The following is a 21,010-nucleotide window of genomic DNA, read 5'->3' as shown; positions in this document are numbered from 1 at the left end:
AAGATCAGGCAGGTATTCCTTTAGCCTCATATTTGATTACTGAACCTGTGAACACTTCAGGGCATGCAATATCCATTGCTATAGCACAATGGTTTTCTCACTTATGCTGAAGCTGCTGAGTGCTTCTGCAATAGGAAAAAGATTATATTTTTCCAGTTTCCTAATCATCTGATATTGCATTCTGGTATCAAAACTCCCCTGAAGTAATTGTTCATCTTTCTGATCCCTAATTGCATTTATCAACTCAGTATGAAACCTATTGCTACCTGGAGCTTTGTCTTTCTTTATCTGAATATTTTCTCACAGCTATTTTCATAATCTGCAAAAGCACCTACAAAACATATCCTTACAGGAGGCCCTGTTAGTATTCTTCTTAACAAATGAAGAGAAAAAAAGTCATTGAGTTTTTATGTTACATTCAAAACTACTGTTAATATGAAAGAATGTTTTTTTCAGCATACAAATCCCATGTGGCACTATAGTTTGTGAGATAGAAATTGTTTCTGTATTATTAAGTTCATGCTGTTTTGAACTACAGACTCACTTCAGTAGTATTTTTCTTGGAAAATCAATTATATATGAAATTGTGTAGCAATTTAGTAACGTAAACCCAGGTAATAATATAATTAAATATTTGCTGCATGAGGTATTTTGTATGCATCTTAATTATGTACCTTTGCTTGCTGACTTGTGTCATATTTATAACCTTTGGGTAGATTTACCATCAAGTGGATAGGAAAATAATCAAAACTGAAAACACAGTTAGACTTTAGTTGTAATTTGAAAAATGATTGGTATCTAGACATTTGTTGCCAGTGGCACCGTGAATTGAGGATACAGAAGAAATATTCCTCAGCATGTAAATTTTACATGATAATGTGAGCAATAAGACTGTAAGCATCCAACTAACTATGTTTTGAGTATTTTAGGCCAGATTGGTCTAAGTGTTGTAAATACTTTGACTGTGGCAGAGTCAAATTCTTCATGATATTTCTTTGGTGTGAGTCAGCTCTGAATTAGATCCTTTGCTTTATTGTTCATTTTAGTGACAAAGACTTTGGGAAATATTCTTCCCAGATAACATACAATAGTAGACATGTACAGTGAGTGATTCCATTTTTCTTCTTTTATCAGAAATAATTTCTTCAGTTTTTAAACCAGGAAGATCCTCTTCATACATCTGGGGCTAGCTGTTTTATTAGGAGCTGTAGATGATGAAATCACCACAGTCATTTTCAGCATCACTGAAGTAAATGAGACAAGACTTAGCCAGCTAGCCAAGTGAGGATCTCAGGCTTATATATCAATATTTGTCAAAGTATTTACAGACTTTTGGAGTCTTTAATTAGATGCTGTATGTTGAGGGTACAGTTCAGTGAAGACAAACACACTGTATTCCCTTCAATAGTTGGACGAGGTTTACTGCAGTCCTAACTTGAGGATTTGTTCTGTGTTGGAAAACAAATCAAGCACGCTGTGATTATAGCTCCTCATTAATCACTTTCTGCATTGTTTCCTTACCAACCCTAACAAATTTTTTTCTCTAAACTTTTAAATTAAGCCTAAAATCCCTCAAGGGGACATGTCTCCAGTACTCAGTGAGCTTGGGCACTTTTTTAAAGAGGACTGCTTCACTACTTTTGTCTGATTTTAGGTGGGAATGTTCACCACTGAGTAGGTGCCAAGTTTCCTGTTGTGGTCACTGCTGATCTAACCAAGACCAATCAAGATCAATGGAATTTATTCATCTGACCAAACACAGGCCAAAAAATTTGCTTTCTGAAATCGTCCGATAAATTCAGATGTACTCATCTATGTTGGTAGACCTAAGTATGACATGAATACCACTTTTGGTGCATAAAATATAGGCAAAAGTCAGATATCTAAGTTAAGTAGAAGTAATCTTTAAACTTTACCATTAGAACAGGAACCTGTTGTTCAAGGATATATGATAAATACCTCATGTGGCAAAAATATGTCTCAAGTACTGGTAGAGTTGGTTCTGTTGTCCACATGCCTGTTTACTCTTTTTGAACTTGCCGCCTTTTTTAATTATGTAAAGTTTATACATTATGGTTTACTTCCACCCCTAGGGCTGACACGCCCTGCTACAACCTTGACATTCATGATTTCTTCACCACATTTCTCCAGTCTTACATGTCACAGGGTATCTGTCGTATCGGTTAGGTTTGGTCAGTAGAGAAAGTAGACACACGCACACAGAGAGATGAGACCAGAGTAGTCTGCCGCCTCAGCGCAGCAGCCTGCTTTATTGAGGTAGCTAGCCCCGACTTTCCCACACAATTTCTGTCAACGTAGTTTCTACAAAAACACCAGAGAACTAACCCCTGCAGTTGTGAACACAGCTAACATCTCTGTCCTTGCACATTCCATCTTGTTTATCTCCTTTCTAGTCAACTCCCTGATTCTCAAGGCTGCTGTGTCCATGGGAACGATTAATTAGCCTCACTGTTCTCATGGGAATGGCCAACAGTTTAAGCTCATCAACCTCTAAGGGCTCAGTGGACCCGCCGCTTCCCCCCCACACTTATATCCTTATATGCATCTCCAAGACAAAAAAAAAACAGATTTGCTTTATGGTCGCATGCTTTGGGAAAAGAGAAGGAAGAGAGAAGAATTTTTTGTGACCTTCCAGCAGCAACACACTCTCCCCTAGAATTTGTTTTTTCTATAACTAAATTCAACTCACAGTATCCTTGCTATTAGAGGCCAATGAACAATTTATACTGATACTCAGCTGAAGTCAGTGTCAAATGCTGTACTGGACAACTGCCAGGGCTGGCAAGTCCTTGTTTTCTATGGAGAGTCCCATGTATGATTTCATTTATCAGTATTACAGAAGGTTTCTTCTGCAAGTAAATTTGGATTTTGCAGATTCTCAAAAGGACAGCTTCTCCTGTAATAATGAGTAGCCCGATTCAGTTTTATCCAGAACATCCTGAATGCACCCTTCTTTTTGCCTACTGCCTTTGTTCAGGTTTTACCTTTTTAATTAGTAATGTTTCTTTTATTTACAAGTATTGTTATCACTCTATTCTGAGATGTTTCACTGGAATTTATCCTGAGAAAGTTCTACCAGTTTGTTCAAGTTCTTACCACCAATCTCTTCCTAAAAGGTGTTGGCTTGAGCTGTGGTCTGTATTTTTCTTTAGGCTTTAATATTTGAAGAACTAAATAGAGCCCAGATGTCCTAGATGCTTTTTGTGATGTAGGTATTGCAAGACATCTCCTTCTTTCCCTACTCATCTCAGTCTTTGATTTGGTATATTTTCTCTTCGTTAAGTATAGTGTATCAACCTTAATATCCACCTCCAGCAGTACTATTTAGCTCCTTTTTAAGTGCATATTATTGAATTTTCTTCCTTTATCTACAGTGCATTCTTAGGTACTTTCTTCTAGGCATCTTTCTCCTTTTTAAAAGTCACATAACTAGTGGGTTATTTTTGTTTTCCCCCTTGGGCCTTTTGAGTCAGCATTAAGGTACTCTTTTAGATTCATAATGGATCTTGACTTGAGTCAGAAGAAAAGAAGACTGGAAGAAAAATAACTCACTACTGCAACATTTTAGATAAGTCAGCTTTCTTCCTGGTGACCCCCTACAATACAACATCTCTCTACTTACTTGTGTAGCTCTTTCTAGTAAACAATAAAAATAGTTTGGGATTTGTTAACTAATTGCACATGCTTGATGAAAAAATGAATGACCCTACCTACCATTATGTAAAAAGGAGAGGTACTAAAGAGTAGTTCTTCTTTAAATCTCTGCCTTGATTACACAGCCTATTAGGAAAAGCAGCTATGAACTGACTTTTGGTTAAGATAACCAAGTACACAAAAATCTTCATCTCTTTGTATCCACAGTCAAAAATTTGTATTTACAGATAATAGAAAAGCTCCACACAACAATCTGCAACAACTAAACTTGCTTTTTGGCCAGTAGAAAAGTAATTTATTTTTCTGATCCAGAGGAAAGAAGAAAGAATTAATGCAATCAAGACAGGTATCAGGACATCATCTAAAGTTCCAGGACATCATTTTAGACTCTGGTAAATCATTCTTCAGATGCCACTGCATAAGAAGCGTTTGATACTAATCTGTTTCTCTGACCTAAACCAGAATGCCAACAATGGTAGGTGCCCCAATTTTCTGTCTGTTGGAGCAAATAAACACTGAATGGGTTTCAAGCAGTTCTCCAGTTTCAGGCAGTTGGGCAGCCCAATGAGAAATCACAAAAGTAGATAAACACAATAGATTGGTGCTGAGGACATTTAGGGTGAATGAGATCTTCTAGTTTGTACATGAGGCAGCCAGGTAAATTAATAAGGGAAATTGACAATCATTTATACATGTCAGCATCAGCAGGCATCTCAGCAAAACTGTCGGTGAGAGGTTAAAGCTCATCTGCCACTGGGACAACCAGAAGCCAAGCTAAAATTATTCATTTTCAGACACTGTTTAGGTACTTTGTTCACTGTGGAGGCAAAAGACCTTCTTTTTCTTCTTCTTTTTAATTTTTTTTTTCTCAGGCAGAAGCAATAAATCACCTAGGTTAAGAAGACCCAGCTAGCCCAACACAGATCGATTTCATGGGTAAGTCGATGGGCTACTAATAGAATTACAACTACCTGTCAAAATAGGGAAAACATATCTGTGACAGTGACAAAGGGCAAATCAATTGAAGAAGTGTTGTGGGCTCTCTTTACTTTTTTTTTTTTCTGAGGCATGGATGCAAAGTACAAGTGTGTCTTTCGAAGCCTACGACTGTGACAAAGACCAATGTTTATCCCTTTACAGGAGCCACCAGTCCTGCAATACTGAATTATGTGGTCACTTTATTTCTACTGCAATCACTAGGTTACTCCCACAAAACAAAGCTAAAGAGCTGCATCCAGAGCTGTTTGAGCAGTTTCTCATGTATTATGGAAGCTATTTAAACAGGTTTTATTAACAGCTGTAATAATGTGCTCCAGGTGAAAAACCTTGGCACATTTTGTTTACCACAAACTGGTTTTTTTTCAATTAAGCCCATGAGTTTTCCAGTTTCAGGTGTTTTTTAGTGTTTGTACAGCTCAAGCAGAAAATCAGTTACAACAATGTTGTTGGCTCAGAAATGGTGTTATAATTTGCTGTAATTAGATAAAAATTGAGTAAATGAACAGTAGAAAGTTGCTGCAACACTACTCTGCTGCCTGTATAGCATATATATAATATCTTACTTTGGTACTTTACCTATATATGTTAGAGATTAAAAAAGTTATATGTAGTTGGAAATGTAACTACAGTATATACATATTGATGCAACAGTTTGTGATGGCTCTGCAGATATCATGGTTGAATACTGAAGTTGCGAGATATTTACCAAGTCATACCAGCACAGGCTTCTGCTCTGCTGGTAAAGCTCCAAAACAATGAAGAAATAGCACAGGAAAATAAGTAGGGCGGCAGTCCTTATTTTCCTCTCACTGCAGACATTCCTGGGTCTAAAGCTACCTCTGACTTTCTATGGAGAAGTCCACATATTTTTATGAACTTTGTATACATGAGTGAATGACAGCTTGGAATAAAACTGTAATCAAAATTAATTATCTGGGAGTCTTATCCCATTGCTTGGGTATATAAACCGAAGAGGTATAAGTCATTTCATTTCTTAGTGTATACTAGTTTTGACAAAGATCGAGTGCCAGAAAACTGTACTGCCAAAATCAAATAAAACAAACAGTTGCATTCTCCAAAATTCATTCATATGGTTTGTTTCAAATATACGTATATGTATACACATGCTGACTAAACCGGGAAAGTTTCCTTGAAGTCAATTGAATTTGCATTTAAATAGATGATAAAACTTCCATTGACTCCCAATGAGGGCAGAATTTCATACAGTGCAATTAAACCAGACTATAAGAGGAGTCAGGGTCAAAATTCTTAGACCTGAATATATTGCTTTTCTTACATTTCTTTGCTAGCTTTACCTATATAAAATCAATGCCCAGCTGTGCCCTTTATCATAGGCTGCAGCTTCTATTGACTTTGTTGGGTCCTTCAAACTTCCGAGAGTATGGCAACAGTGTCTCTGGAGGCAGAACTGTGTTTTAAATTCTTTGGAGCAAGGAATAAATCATAACATTAATATTTTTGTAGAGCATTCTATGCATTTTTAACACTGTGATTTTTAATAGATAGTAATAATAGCAATTTTGAAGTACCCTGCAGTTTCTAGTAAAGGACTTTTCTTCAGAAACACTATCCCCTGCTGCTATTTTGCAAATCTTCTAATTCATTACCACATGGAGTGTCCTATGTGTGCAACATTTTTTTACTTCAAAACAGATAAATCCATATAATTTTACCAACAAAGGTTCCCCAACAGCATGTTACCATTTCTTCTGTGTGGGACTACAGCTACTTTAAATCATTTCCAAATAATGTTAGTGGATAATTTAAAGATAATGAATAAGTCATTTATTTAAATTAAGCATTTAGATTAACCATCTAAATTTCTAAGCTTATAGATGCATACTAAGCTAGAATATTTTTCCTGAATAGTGTCTTCATGATATGGGTTATTCAGCAAGTCACAGAATTCCTCAGAAAGTCCCATCATCCTTAAGTTATATAGATGTGAGAAGTGTCTTCCCATGCCCAGCATGACATGGCTGTAGATCTTTGTGCTGTACAGACCTCAGGAGCCCAGCGGACAGTGGCTGGACTGGCCGTTCACAGTTCCTATGGCAGGGCAAACAATGGGGAAGCTGTTGCTGAAGCTCTCAGAATAAAAGGTATGAAGTTAGATCCAAGCACTGAGTGATGAGAGAGTGAGTGTCTGTCTGCCATAGACCATGGCTCTTTCTGGAACCTCACTCACTTCAAAAGTGGGAAAACTCCAGGAAAGAGGGCAGATGGTCCATTAGTTTCAAAGAGGTATATAAAAAACTAGGTAGCCAAAAGGGGTTTAACAGTTTTGTATTGAAACTCGGAAACGAGCAAGTAGTTAGGGCTTTGTCATCATGGCTTCAGAGTGCATCTGGTTTATGCAGCCCAATTTACATTGCATGTGTCACTTCAACTTTGATCTATGTTTTATAAAGTAAGGCTTAGAACTCAAATCCTTTCGTGGGAGAGTTACCATGAACTTTTAATGTCTCACAAATAAGAAAGATTGAAGGAGAGTTTGTCCCTCTAGAAGTGCCAGAAAACGTAGTTTTACATGTCTGAGGAAAATGATTAGGGAAATAGGTTATGGAAACACTGAATCCTAAAGTATTAGCACAACAAATACCCTGCCACCATGGGTCTGTGCCTCAAAAACTTGGCATCTTTGTGCAGGATTGTACCTGGGAGAGAAAGCTGCTGGGCATAGAATGTGTAAGCACTGCCTTCTGCTCAGTGTTCAATCACTCTTGTGGTTGTGTTTGGCCCATTTTTATAAACTATGTGTTTTAATAGACATTATGAACACTTGACTAACAAAGGTATTCACTTTTATTAAATAGAATTTCAGTGAAATATGTCCTGAGAGGATATATGACCCTTTTAGGGCAGGAACAACTATTAGTTACTATAGAAGCCTAGAAAATATTTGTTCAGTGCTCTCTTAAGCACGTAGCCTGAATGCCTCACAAACACAGTGTCACCATTATAAATTAAGCAGAGACAAAGTGCCTGACTATCTTCTATTGTTCTGGTTTGATACACAAAGTCCTGTGAAACCCAGGGCTTTTCAGTCAGCACAACACAGTGGAAAATCAGGTTGGAGGGGTATTCCTGGTATTTATTAGCTCTTTTGAGAAGAGGTCATGCTTCTACCCCTTTGGAGGATTGTGCTTACTAGATAAAGTTTTAAAAACACCAATATTTTAATGTTTTGATTTAGCATGTATGGCATATACTGAAAATATTCTAAAATACCAAGGGTAAAAAGCCTGGAATCAGCTTTTAAAAGACATCTTTGGAGGCTATTGCACCATTCAAGCTGTCTGAGGCATTCAACACTTGCAGTGCAGTTCTTACCAGAACTGCAGATTTGCACTGCATTTTGAAGGAGCTGAAGAACTCTGTGTCTCCTCTATGTCAGCATTTGGCAGATGATCTAAAATGACACTAAGCACTAAATAATATCAAGTATATCTGAAGGATTTTAGGCATCTTATCTGCACACTCAGTTTTTTTTTGTCATTTCATTACAATTTTCAGATGAAAATGAACTTAAAGAACGTGAGACAAAACCAGGAAAGCATTATTTTTTTTACTGTATTTTTCAGTTTTAGTGCTACTTAGGAAAAAAACCCCACCACCTCCTTCCACTGAAACAAAATTTAAAACAAGAAAAAAAAGTATCTACATTTGAGCAAAATTAAAGTCCCTCCAAAAAAAATCCAAAACAAGGCAAAGTCATTCCAATTTATGTAGTTTAAGGTCTACTCACAATATGGAGAATTATTTTCTGCAAGATTTTTACTCTAATTCATTAATTTCTTCATAGAGTTATAAACTGCACTAACTCTCCTGTGGAAAAATCAGCACTGTTAAGTAGCTCATGAGCAGATGTGATACAAGAAAGCCTTGGGATTTTTTTTTTAAACTCAAAGAGTAATGACACCGCAATATCATGTGGTGAAGGAGCAATAATTTGATAAACATTGTCTTTCCATTAGATTAAGGCAATTAATCTGATTCTAATTTAGCTGAAACATTACCATACTGGAATCCCTAGAGCCCGATGAATAATCTCTAAACACATTGACACACTCAGCAGACAAACATTATCTCCACTCATACTGTTGTTCCATATGGTCTCCTCCCATTCTGATGGAGGGCACCCTGCTGTTTCAATCAAATAAATGTCAATTATCTGAGATAGATTTTTTACTTCACAAGTGCGGGCTTACAATTCAGCAACGGCGGCTGTGGAACAATTGTCTGCAGTTCTTCCCTGATTGCTGCTGCCTCATTTTTCAGCTGCAGACCTTGCTGGATTGCAAAGCAAACTTTGCGGCATCATACACATTTTCAAAGTCTCTCTCTTGAAAATTATAGGCACAGAAAATCATTTGTACCTGGGGAGAAAGCAACAAAACATAGAAGAAATGGCAGAAGGGTTTGCCATGTAGACTTCTTTACCCTATTAGTTGGGATGGTCTTTATTGCCTTTTCTATTTGTTGATCTGGGATGGTCTTTATTGCCTTTTCTATTTGTTGATCTAGCAGGGTGCCAAAACTCTATGTGACTGAAGGCTTCTTAGAAGATTTGATAGAATCTTACTCTTCTAAGGCAATATCTCACAAGCCTTTTGCTTCAGGGGGTTCTGGGCACGCTCGCCACATCTCATGGGCTGTCTTGCACTTTTATTTGAAAAGACTATAAAAGAAGACAGGCTGAAAACTTCAAGCCCTTGCAAGCCAGAGTTTTGACCACTGCTACAAGGTTCAAAGCTCATCCAAAATATCTCTTTGGTATGGTAGGGCAGATTTAGATTAGATATTAGGAAGAAATTCTTTACTGTGAGGGTGGTGAGGCACTGGAAGAGAAGTTGTAAATGCCCCATCCCTGGAAGTGTTCAAGGCCAGGTTGGATAGGGCTCTGAACAAGCTGTTCTAGTGGGAGGTGTCCCTGTCCATGGCAGGGGTGTTGGACCTAGATGAACTTTAAGTTTCCTTCCAACCCAAGCCATTATATGATTCTGTGATAATCAGACTGCTTAGTATATTTGATGAGTGTAAGCCTTGTGGCTACTATGGTGTCTAATAATGAGGCAGTGCTGTGCAATTCAGGTTGCTATCAGTAAAGATAAACTATTGCCATCAGCAGAGAAAAACAGTCAGAGAATCTGAGGCAGAGCCCTCTCAGTGGTGGTCTGACGCAGCACTTTGCAGGCTGAATTTATTATTATATTACACCATATGTGACCCTGGTTTTCTTCTCTAGATGTGTCATGTTAGGCAAATAGACACAATGGGAAGGACGGATGGAGATGGAAGATTTTGTTGAATTGTACTCTCTTCGGCTTTCAGTTGTTTGGATGCTCGAAGTAATGTAGCAGAAGATACTTTCTTTTTATCAATACACCTTAAACTGTGTCAGATAATCCTATTGCACCTACTCCAAGTTATGTGGCATTAGTTAATTATCATAGTTGTTTATATAGATATGCAGCTTTAGAGAGGATGTCTGTATATATGTGTTGGAAACATAAGTTGGATCACTTGGCAATCTGGCAAGGAGAAAATCTTAAAATTGAAAATTCTGCAATTTTTCAATGATACTTGGCATTCAGCTTGACCTAAATGACATGGCCATTGTGAGAAGAAAAGTTTGTTGAATTTGGCCTTTGATCTGTGTGAGAAACTGCTCCTTTGATCATGTGCATGAGGGCCAGTGCAGCATTCCTCTAGCTGAGGAAACCTTTAGCTTGAATAAGTTCTTTCAGGCCCGGTAGACTGAGATAGTAAGTACAGTGTGAATAGGTTCTCAACAGATTTAAATAATGACTGTCAAACTGGCCTATTTTGACTTATAGTATACCTGCTCTTCCCAGCTCCCTTCCCTGTTGGCTTCCTCAACAGATTCTCTCTAGCACCTATCACATAGACTTGAAATGATGTAGTGTCTTGCTGCTTAGAAAAAGTCTTATTTTTCAAGATGCTGTCTACCTTCCCCTCTTCCTAATATCAAATGGGTTCCCAAATACTTCAGTACCTCGGAAGCTAATTCATTCAACCGATTTCCACCAGATATTCTTCTTCTCTATCATAGGCAGCTGAAAACAGGACATTTGTCAAAAAAGTGGTGTGATTTGCATGCAGCAGTTATCCATACATTCTCACAGAAGACAGGGCTTTCAAGAGAGGGGTATGGTTACCAATTTCTAATGTAGAATTTTAGGCTATCTGTAATTGCATTTTATGGAAATAAAAAGCGTCTCTTACTATGGATTTGGACATTCTATCACCATTAATGTGCCAGTAAAGGTTTTGCTTGAGGACATTGTGGAGCAACACACTTCTGTTAATGTTGCTGAATAAAACTATTAATACGATCAATTTGATTTGAGATGTCTCGTCTTGTAAAGTATCAGATCGTTAACTTTAACAATGTAAGAGAGTTCTACCTGTCATATTCAACTACATTAATGTCCAAGGAATAGCTAAGACCTCACATTTCACAGAGAAAAGTATTAATGTACTGCTGGATGTAAATAAACTGAGCAACATTCAAATGCATCAGGAAGGATGTATCTTACACTAGTACATGCCATAAAAACAAGGCAGTGAGAGACATGAGGCAGAGAAGGAAACAATAACGGTTCCTGTACTGAAGTCATGAGATAAAGAAAATGGTGTTGAACATCTGAAATTTGCATTTAATCACAGTGATATATTGATTGTTAGGGTCTCAAAGTAAGGCACGTTATATAATGATGTTTAACGTTCTTATCTGTTTTGTTTCTGTTTGAATGATGTATAATGAGTAAATGAGCACAAACAAAGCTAAAATTGGGGAAAGTAAAATGAAACACACATTGATAGAAATGGGATATTATCTTCAGTCAGAAGGCCTGAGTTCTATCAGAAGTACTTTTCATGCAATACTTGTCTTTCCCCTTTCCATTAACAGTCTGCCCTGTGGTGGAGTCACCATACATGGAGGTATTTAAAAGCCACGTAGATGTGACACTTAGGAACATGGTTTAGTGGTGGACTTGTCAGTGCTGGATTAATGGTTGGACTCAATGATCTTAAGGTATTTTCCAACCCAAATGATTCTGTTGTTCTTGCTATTGAGAGACAAGGAATAGGGTCAGGAAGTGCACAAAGAAGAAAGTCTATAAGTACCTCTGTATTAGCATTTTAGTTCAAATCAGGACTGTACCTCTGGAGCACAAATCTTAATCTTTACAATTTACAATACTTTGTTTCACATTGTAGAGAGGTCTTGGGAGTACATGAAAGTAAACCGAAAGATGTGGTCCCAAGTTTGCACCTAATTCACTCTGGTCATGGCTGATCAAATCCATAGGAATAGACTGGAGCTAGTCAGAAATAAAATGCCCTGAAAGTCTCATAAAATGTAAAGTGAGTCCTCAGCACTAGCTGTTTCACTCAACAAATCCTCCTTTATTGGGCTGCACTACTTGCTTGTGTGGACATAGCAGTGAAATATACTGGAGACTCCTTCCCCTGCACTGCATGTATGTTCTCATCCTAATACACTCTGGCTATATGAACATGTATAAATACTGACCAAGCCAATAATAGTTGTTGTGATTACATTTGGGAAGGTCATGATCTTAAGCCTGTTTTTAAAAACATCTGTGGATGCTCTGGTACTGGCAGTTCCAACAGCTGAATTTAATAATCACTGCCTAGTGTGGGCAGTGTGAGTACAGAAGGGGGAAGTAAGGAGATAATGGGAATTGAATGTTATATTTTTGAACTCGTATGGATGTGCGGTGTTTAGGGGTTTTTTATCTTTGCTCTGGTCCTCTGCCTAAAATAAACTCACAGACCAATAATACTGGGAGCTGACTGTCCAAGTGGCAACTCTGCTGAAAAGGACTAGGTGAATGCCAAAATGAATAGGTGACAGCGCACCCTCATTGAAAGGGAGGCACATCATGCGGGGTACATTAGGAGGAGTATGGCAGGTAGACTAATAAAAATTACTCTTCCCTAGTCTACTCTGGTGAGGTTGCACCTAGAACAAGGCAAACTGGTTGAAGGCCAGTCACAAAGATGATACAACTGCAGGGCTTCACAGTGGCGGCAGGTTGTACAACCAGGAGCAACAGCCAAAGACTGCACTCAGGTTTGTCATTAGGAAAGAGCTTTTGCTCTTTGTAAGTGTTGCACTGGAGCAGGTCACTTAGAAAGACCGAGTCATCTCTAATGTTGGATATTTGCCCATAGCTGGGCAAAACTAATCTAGTGCTTGTGGTGGCCCTGCTTCAAGTGGAATGTTGGACAAGATGACCTCTGGAGGCCCCTTCTAATCAGCATTGCTCTGACTGTAGAATGCTGTGAATCAGACTTCAGTGAGTATTAGGGACTGACACGATAAGTAGATTTGTTAGCTAGAACATTTGGCCTGGCCTGGCTTTGTAGAAGGTCACAGGTAGCATAAGCTGTTGCACTCACTGAGACACCAAAATCTGTAGCAGTTACCTGGAGAGGGTCTCTCCTTGCATCTAAGATTTCTTAGCAAGGAGGGGGGTAAAACTAAGGCAGAGAAAAATAGAGGGAGTGCCTTGAGGAGCCCGATTTATCATTGCTGAGAGGAAAAGAGGAATGGTAGTTGCTTCATGAATGAGGGCCGTCATTCTCCCATCTAGAAGTCGCTGCTGCCCTTCATGTTTCCAGCTGTAGTGACAGCAAAGGCTGAATTCCATGCCTGGCAGCCTGCTGCCTGAGGCAGCTGTCTACATCACCTCACCTTGATGACTAGCTCTATTCAGGACATGCAAACTTGCTCAAGGGAACAGAGCAGCTGTACTCAAAATACTGAGCAGACATCTTCACCTCCACCTCAATACTGAAGGTTTGCCTCTTCCTCCCCATGGGGTGACTCAGTGGTACAGGATAGTAGCAGAGACAGGTGTCAACATGGCCTTAGTGAGACATCTAAATTTTCACAGCTTTACTAAGATACTTGGAGATAAAGCCACAATCTGGCCTCAGAAATGTCACACATATGGAATAGCAACTAGATGTGACCCACAGAGGTATAGCTGAGCAGATGTCTGCTTAAAAAGCAGCTGCCTTGGTGATGGCTTTTCTTCACTGCCTATGTCAGTTTTCTTGTCCAAAGTCAATGGGATCGGTGGCACTGAAATTACTCAATACAGTGTTTCAGTTCTGATTTTAAAATAAACAAAAAAAGTAATTAAAACTTTTTTCATTCAAGATAAATTTTTTCCAAAGTTTGACTTTTATTGAGGATTTTTTTTTGTTAACATCACAATTTTGCTTATTTTTCTTAGAAATCAGTGACTTTTTTGTTATTGAGTTCCTTTCTGAGAGTTTTAGTGAAGGAAAAGAAACTTTCTGTGTTGTGTGACTGGAGAAGCAGGCTCCATTCACAACACAACAGTCTGTTAGCAAATGGTAAATATGTCCTATGGCTGTAAGAGTCTAAATGGATTTTTTCCCCGCGCTCTATTTCCAAGATGTGACAAAATTGCTAGGTAGCCTATGTATCCAAAGTTAGAACTATACTGGGAGCTGAATACTGTCAGCAATACCAGAGAAGCCTGATTTTAGCTCCATTGCAACACAGAAGAGTTCTGCTTTCATGGTGCATTAATTCAACACCTGCAGGCGCTCTTTTCCCTTTCTGAAATTACAGGCTGTCTAACAAGTAGTTAAGGCTTGGGACTGAAGTGTAAAGTCGTGAGGTCTTTATTGATCAACACAGTGACAGATCCTAATAGCTTGATGTAAGTTACAGATGGTCCCTATTGTTGCCTAAAATGGAGACAAAGGATGAAACATAGCTGAGATGTTTTACTGGCATATCCAGTTTTTAGAGTTCTTCGCTTTTAAAATAGAAGTTTCTTTAAATTCAAAATTATGGTGCTGGAAAATCAGCATTCAAATCTGTTTGTTAGCTTAGGTACTGAAATTGTAACTTTAAGGCCACCTTGGCCTCTCAAAAAGAATTTTGAAGCCCAGGACCACATGAATCAGACAAAAGCCAAACCAAAATATTTGCTTTTGTTGTGTGCATTAATACATTAAATTAGAAGCATTAGAGAAGCTTAGTTTAATTTGAAAATAGGCAGTTGGCAGCATTGTTTGGCTGTTGGGCTACTGAACCACTTTGGTTCCTGTGCTGGTAGGAGGGGCTGGAAGTAACAGAGAGTCTAGAGAGGATGCCATAAATAAAAAAGACATTTATTTCAGTATCTTGGGTAAATGTTTAACAGTCATAAAGAGACTGCTGTGGGGCATGTTAATATGCTTCAATGAGCAATGTGGTGTTGTTATTTCTTTGGTTTCCATAACATGGCAGTTGAGTTATAAGCTTTCTGCCTGGCAGGGTAGAAAATGGGACTGTTTCTGAACTCAGTGGAGAGCAAGAGCTGCTACCTCATTCCAAGGGGGGATCCCACTCTTCTCCTGTGTCTGGAGCAATGGTGCTGTGGGGTTCCTGCAGTGCCTCATACTGCACTGACTTACGTCTCTTGACTGGTTTTCCACCTTCAGGCAGACAGTGCCTCTCAAGGCTCTGTGCCTCATCAGAGCTTTGAAAAGGGAGCTGCTACATCACTGGTAGTGGGTGCTTGGTGGTATCAGGTCTCTGTGGTGGAAGATCATGCCAAATTCCTGCCAGTGTTTGCAGTGAGGCAGTTACCTAAAAGTCTTGATGCTGTTCAGTTGCTCAGCGGAGATGTGCATATAGCTGCATGTACTGTTTCACTCTGAATGTTAAACAACTTGCATAGAGTTAGTGGGGAGTGGTTGTACATTGTAAATTTAGGACATAAAAACCCAGACTATAAGAGCACTGAATGGGGTCATACCTTATGGCTGTCTAGCTTTCTATCCTGTCCCTGATAGCCATCAAAAGGAGGTGTGTAGGAAAGAGTATAAAAAAAGGGTGCACAGTATGTGGTACTTCCCTAGGCACTCACCCTGCTTCCAATCATTTGCAGCTCAGAGACTTCCTGGCCTGGAGATGTTTCTTTGAATTTATAGCCTGAAAATATTTCTGATCTGTGAACTTGCCCTACCTCTCCTTGAATTCAAGTAAGCTTTTAGCATCTGCAACATTCTATGGCATTCTTTTCTAAGGTCATAGCCTCAGGGGTCGGGCTGACTTCTTGTGTCAAAAAGATTCAGTCCCCCATTGTCATCACACCAGGATTGGGCTCCAGAAACAGCTCTTCTTTGGTACCTTCTCTCTGTACCTGTTATTACATGTTAATATTGATTAATGCACTAGCCGCATATGGTGGAGGCACTTGTCTTACTTCCCATCCACCTGGGATACACATTAATCAACAGTACAGCATGGTATAGTATGTCATGTCTCATTGCTTAAACATTTTCCTATTCCCTTATGTTGTTTTTAAATTGAAGAAAACTGAGTGCTCAAACAGAAGTAATAGATCAGTGTAACTAGATTTGTCTTAACACACCCTAGATGAATTTGCCCAGAAGAGTTTAACAGAAAATCTTTTTCAGCATACAGAAACTTTTGAAGAGTTATATCACTGAGGATTGCTTTCTGCAGGAAAAACAAAGGCTCTTTGTTCTGTTCATGTCTCCCACAAGATAAAGATATTATTTCTCTCCCATTAAAAAAAAAAAAAGGTTTACTGGCTTCAGAAAGCCTGCATTTAAGTTTCCCAAACTTTTAGTCTCCTAAATAGTGTTCTGTAATTAGTTATGGGCTAAATATAGCCCTACTGTAGCTTAGTTCACTTGAGCATAGTGATGGTGGCACTCAGTTTCCCCGGTGTTAAGATACTAGAAGTCAGGTGCCTGGTCTAAGCAGCCAACTCTGTAATGGGCATAGAGGGATGGGTGCCTACTGACACAGATTTATTTCACCCTGTGGTAGGTGTTTAAAATGACCTCCTAGAGATGTCTTTCCTGCTCTATTAATTAGAGGTTATTAGTTCATTGATATCTAGTTTGGACTGCACATTCCCTATAGGAAAAGTTGGACCCGGGGACCTGGAGCTTAGAGAACAAAGCAGCACGATGGAGAACAATTTCAGTTGTGTTTTGTGTAACAGGCTTCAAATATATAAAAATTCATGCTCAGTAGACATAAAAAAATTGAATAAGCCAAATTTTCACAGAAGCCTAACACACAGAACACGAGACAAAAGAGCTCATGGGGCAAAGAGCAGGTCCTTCCAGTGTGAGTGGTTACTGGTGAGAATTGCTCTATTAAAGGTCATATGACGAGTTCATACATCTAACTGATCAATAAATCAGTACTGTTGATGGTGTTAGCGTAAAGTGAGGAGCTACTTACTGAGAGCGGGAAGTCATGGAAACTATCCTGTGACCAATATATTTACTTGGTGTACCAGTGAAAGAGTAAAAGAGCTGAAGATGATAGCCAGAGGTTTTGCACTGTGTTCTGTGCCATCTGACCTGCCCCTTGGGTACATAAAGTTTCTTTTTACATTTGTTTTGGAGATTATGGACAGAAGTGTGTCTTTTATTACTTAAAATATTTCTGAGCTCATACACAACCTAGAAATTATGAGGTATATTTTAATGTGTTTACACAAAATGGCGAGGTTTTTGTTGCTTATGCTATTTTATCCTTTCTGAATGCAAGTTCCATGGCCCATTAATGCAGTTTTTTAAACTTTTTTTTTTAAATTCTGTCAAACAAGCCCACAGCTTCTTCGTGTTTTTTTTTTTAATCTTCTAGATGTCAATATGCTTTGCAATTTGTTGGTACTATATGAATACCAGATACAAACTATGAATTTCTTACATTGGCTGCATATCAGCTACTGTGAGATAAAGAATACAATCAGACTTTCTGAGCATTGCAAATATAGCTTGTGATGCGAAGAGAGTGTCCAGAATAACTTTGATGCAGGAAGTATTTTGATGCATTATCAAGAGCTTTTTCACAGAATGATAGTTTCCAGAATATTTATGCAGTGCCTTCATCTGTAAGCAACTGTATAAACAATAAATAATCCTTCTCATCAGTGTCACTACATCCTACTGAATAAGTCCCCAGGGCACTATAAGTAAAAGTTATCTTGTAACCATTAATAACAAACAGAAGAAGGATTTCCTTACTGACTTTTATGAAGTTTTCACTAGTGTTTTGATTTGATTCTGTGTTTCTAAAAGTGGCATAGTGTTTGCTTGCCTGCCTGTCTGAGATGTTCAAAGGCAAGTAAGTTTGTTAGGTCCACAAATCCCACAAGCATTTGAAGGACTTCAGATCTTGCTGGGCTGTTTGTTAACATCACTGCAATCTACTGCTCTCCAGGGTACATCTGAAACTGCAATTGAATTGCAGCATATCAGGACTGTCCTTAGACATGCCTATTGGTTGAAAACAGGCCAACCTGCTCTTACTCTAACCAGAGTGCTTATTCAGGTTCAGGACAGCTTGGGTGGCTTTTAGCCAGCCCAGAGTATTATAAAATCATAGAATAGTTTGAGTTGAAAGGGACTCTAAACATCATCTACTTCCAGCCACACTGCCGTGGACAGGGACATCTCCCACTAGACCAGGTTGCTCAGGGCCCCATCCAACCTGGCCTGGAACACTTCCAGGGATGGGGCATTCACAACTTCTCTGTGCAACCTGTTCCAGTGTCTCACCTCTCTCACAGTAATTAATTTCTTCCTAATATCTAACCTAAATCTACCCTCTTTCAGTTTATAGCCATTCCCCCTTGTCTTGTCACTATGTGCCCTTGTAAAAATTCCTTTTTGATATACATAGTATACCAGTGAAACTCTTAGCATAAGAAATGGACCTAATTTCACTTGAAGGAACCTTTTAGACGATGTCAGGGAATGACCCCTCCTTACTAAAAATCCTAAATCAATTTTATTATCACTTTCTTGCCTTCAGTTTAAATCAATTGAATGAAGGGATGGAAACTTGTTTAGTAAGAAAATAAATGTTAATTATAAATCCATTAGTATATTTTCTTTTAACTTTTTCATTTGGTCTGTAGATGCTTTCTTGCACTTACCAGTGAAAGAGCTGAGAACTGACCATCTTCTGAGAGCGCCTTTTGGCTTCAGGGAAGAGAGTAATACAAGAGGTGAGTGCATTTTCAAGGATGAATAAGGAGCTCTGGGCTTAAGTCACATCAACCCCCAGGTGCCTAAATTGCTTTGGAAATAGGACTTGAGGTACGAGAGTCAATGGAAATGGTTGAGGCTCTGCTTCCTCAGGCCTCTTTCAGAGTTTGCCACATTTGTAACAGTGATTAGTGAATTGCATGTTAAACAACTCTGAACTGCCTTAGTTTTGAGAGCCATATATTTAAATAGACTAAAGTTAGTCGTTTGCTCTGAAAAGCCACAGGAACTTTTCAGCAGTGATCTTGGCAATGGCAATAGCAGCTATCATAAGAAGGGTTATAATCCACCTCTGCAAACAGCACCACTGGCTCCTAAACTGGCTTCCAGTTACTTTGCAGATCAGTCCTTCTGAAACAGCCTGAGCCTTGTGCAGTTTTTTTAATGTTGAAATTTGACATTTAATAGTGTAAGGGCAGAGAGGCAGTGCCTCTTCCATTCACCAAGAATGGAAGTTGAGAGTGCATGGTGCAGAGACCCATAATAGCAGGATAAGACTCAAATTAAAACTGACCCAATTGGAAAAATTAGTTTGGTGTGGACTAGTGGACAATGCTGACATTTTGAGATCATCAGTTTACATACAACAGGAAGCTGCATGCAATCTGATTAAGGTAGATTAATTTGGGCAAATGTGCACTGTGTTTTGAGCACATCTGGCATGGCAGAGTAACACTCAGTGAACCAACCTGAATAACAGATCCTCTATACATCCATGGGAACTCTTGTTCCCTTCAGTGTAAGTCCTCTTATGCAGTTTACGTGACAGGACAGGGTTTTGATGTCACAAATGGGTGCTGGCATGGCTCTTCCTGGTGACTACCCTCTCTTATCCCAATCTGTACACCAGCTGAGCTGCAGCCAGTCAGCAAGAACTCTTCACCCTTTTTCCTTTTTCCACCTCTCTTCCCAAGAAAAGAGTCTTCCTTACCCCTGGTGCTATATACCCCCTTTTGTGCCTCTTCAGCAATAAACACAGAGGAGCGAAATTCAAAATTTCTAGAAGACCAAGTATTTTATGAAACCTATTTGGAAATACTTTTTACCTGTCCTTATTTCCTTACTTATTCCTCTATATGGTTCTCTCACTTACTCACTGATGGTGAAGGCCCTCATTACTTTGGATGTAAATGCTGGTTTGGCTTTTTAGGATCATGGAAGCTGGTGATCTTTGCAAAAGGCTTTCCCTGGTCCTACCTGAGCAGTGACTTTGAGGTGCCATCATTAAATCTACAGCCCCTGCCCAGCATCATGCTTTGAGCAACGCTTTCCCATTGCTGTCACGGGGCCATTGTACTTGTTCTGTTTCTTATTTCTTGGTATGTTTCTCATGATGGAGTATTTTGTTTCCCAGCAGTGGTACATGAAAGAGAAACTCAAAGCTCAACCAAAGGAGAAAACTGAAAAAACCACTCGGGGTATTAATCAGACAAGACATAAGTAACTGGAAGAAGAGGTGAGTTGTAGATTTCCACATTCAGAGGATACTGTTTGCCTTGTACCTTTCAAACTTGTTAGTGCCACTGCTGATCCAAGCAATATTTCTGGAAATTCTCGTTAAGATTCTCCTGCCCAAAGTCAATGGACTGCTTATACCATAGAGTACAAGGACTAAATTTACCTTTGAACTGCATATACAAAAAAATGTGTCTGAAATGCTACTTATTCATAAGAGAGCAAAGGAGTCAACAAAATAGCCTGTGCAGGACCTAGTCTGATATTAACTCCTTCCATGACCTTTATATCATGAAAATCTGATACCTCTGAGAGGAATAACCCTTAATGTTTAATAAATATTTTTAGGAATTATATAATATGAGACCTGACTTTTCAAGGGCTACAAATATCAGTTGATCCCATTGTCTTTTATTGGCTCTAAAGAAGAATTTCATAATAGGCTTTTACTTCTAAATTGACAATATTTTTTTAACAGAAAACAAAGCAAAATATGAACAGAAACACTATAGGTCTAGAAATGTTCTGATTCGTTTGCACAGCAGAAACTTCTCGTGCTTCAGTGGAGGCCCATCTTGAGTTGTTATGCCCTGTGCTTTTGTCATGCTTTGTCTTTCCCTGTTTAAATTAAATCCCAAAGCTACTGTTGGATTGATTTTAGGTAAAGTAGATGTGGCATAAAGTCAGTTTTTCTTGGTTGAGAAAATACTTTCCCTCTGTGATAACGTCTTTTAAA

General features: G+C 38.8%; 1 long non-coding RNA gene across 1 annotated transcript in view; it reads left to right on the top strand.

The window, feature by feature from the left end:
• LOC113973261 overlaps nucleotides 1-20,269 on the top strand; it is a 56,154-nt gene extending 35,885 nt beyond the window's left edge. Inside the window, exons 2-4 of the long non-coding RNA XR_003536180.1 lie at nucleotides 4,548-4,611; nucleotides 18,690-18,779; nucleotides 20,174-20,269. This is a non-coding gene — a long non-coding RNA (uncharacterized LOC113973261). The remainder of the gene's footprint in view (nucleotides 1-4,547; nucleotides 4,612-18,689; nucleotides 18,780-20,173) is intronic.
• The last annotated feature ends 741 nt before the right edge of the window (nucleotides 20,270-21,010 follow it).

Source organism: Neopelma chrysocephalum, unplaced genomic scaffold (assembly GCF_003984885.1).
Source record: "Neopelma chrysocephalum unplaced genomic scaffold, ASM398488v2 Primary Assembly neopelma1_23b, whole genome shotgun sequence".
NCBI classification, from domain to species: Eukaryota; Metazoa; Chordata; class Aves; order Passeriformes; family Pipridae; genus Neopelma; species Neopelma chrysocephalum.
This window is presented reverse-complemented; position numbering and strand designations above follow the sequence as displayed.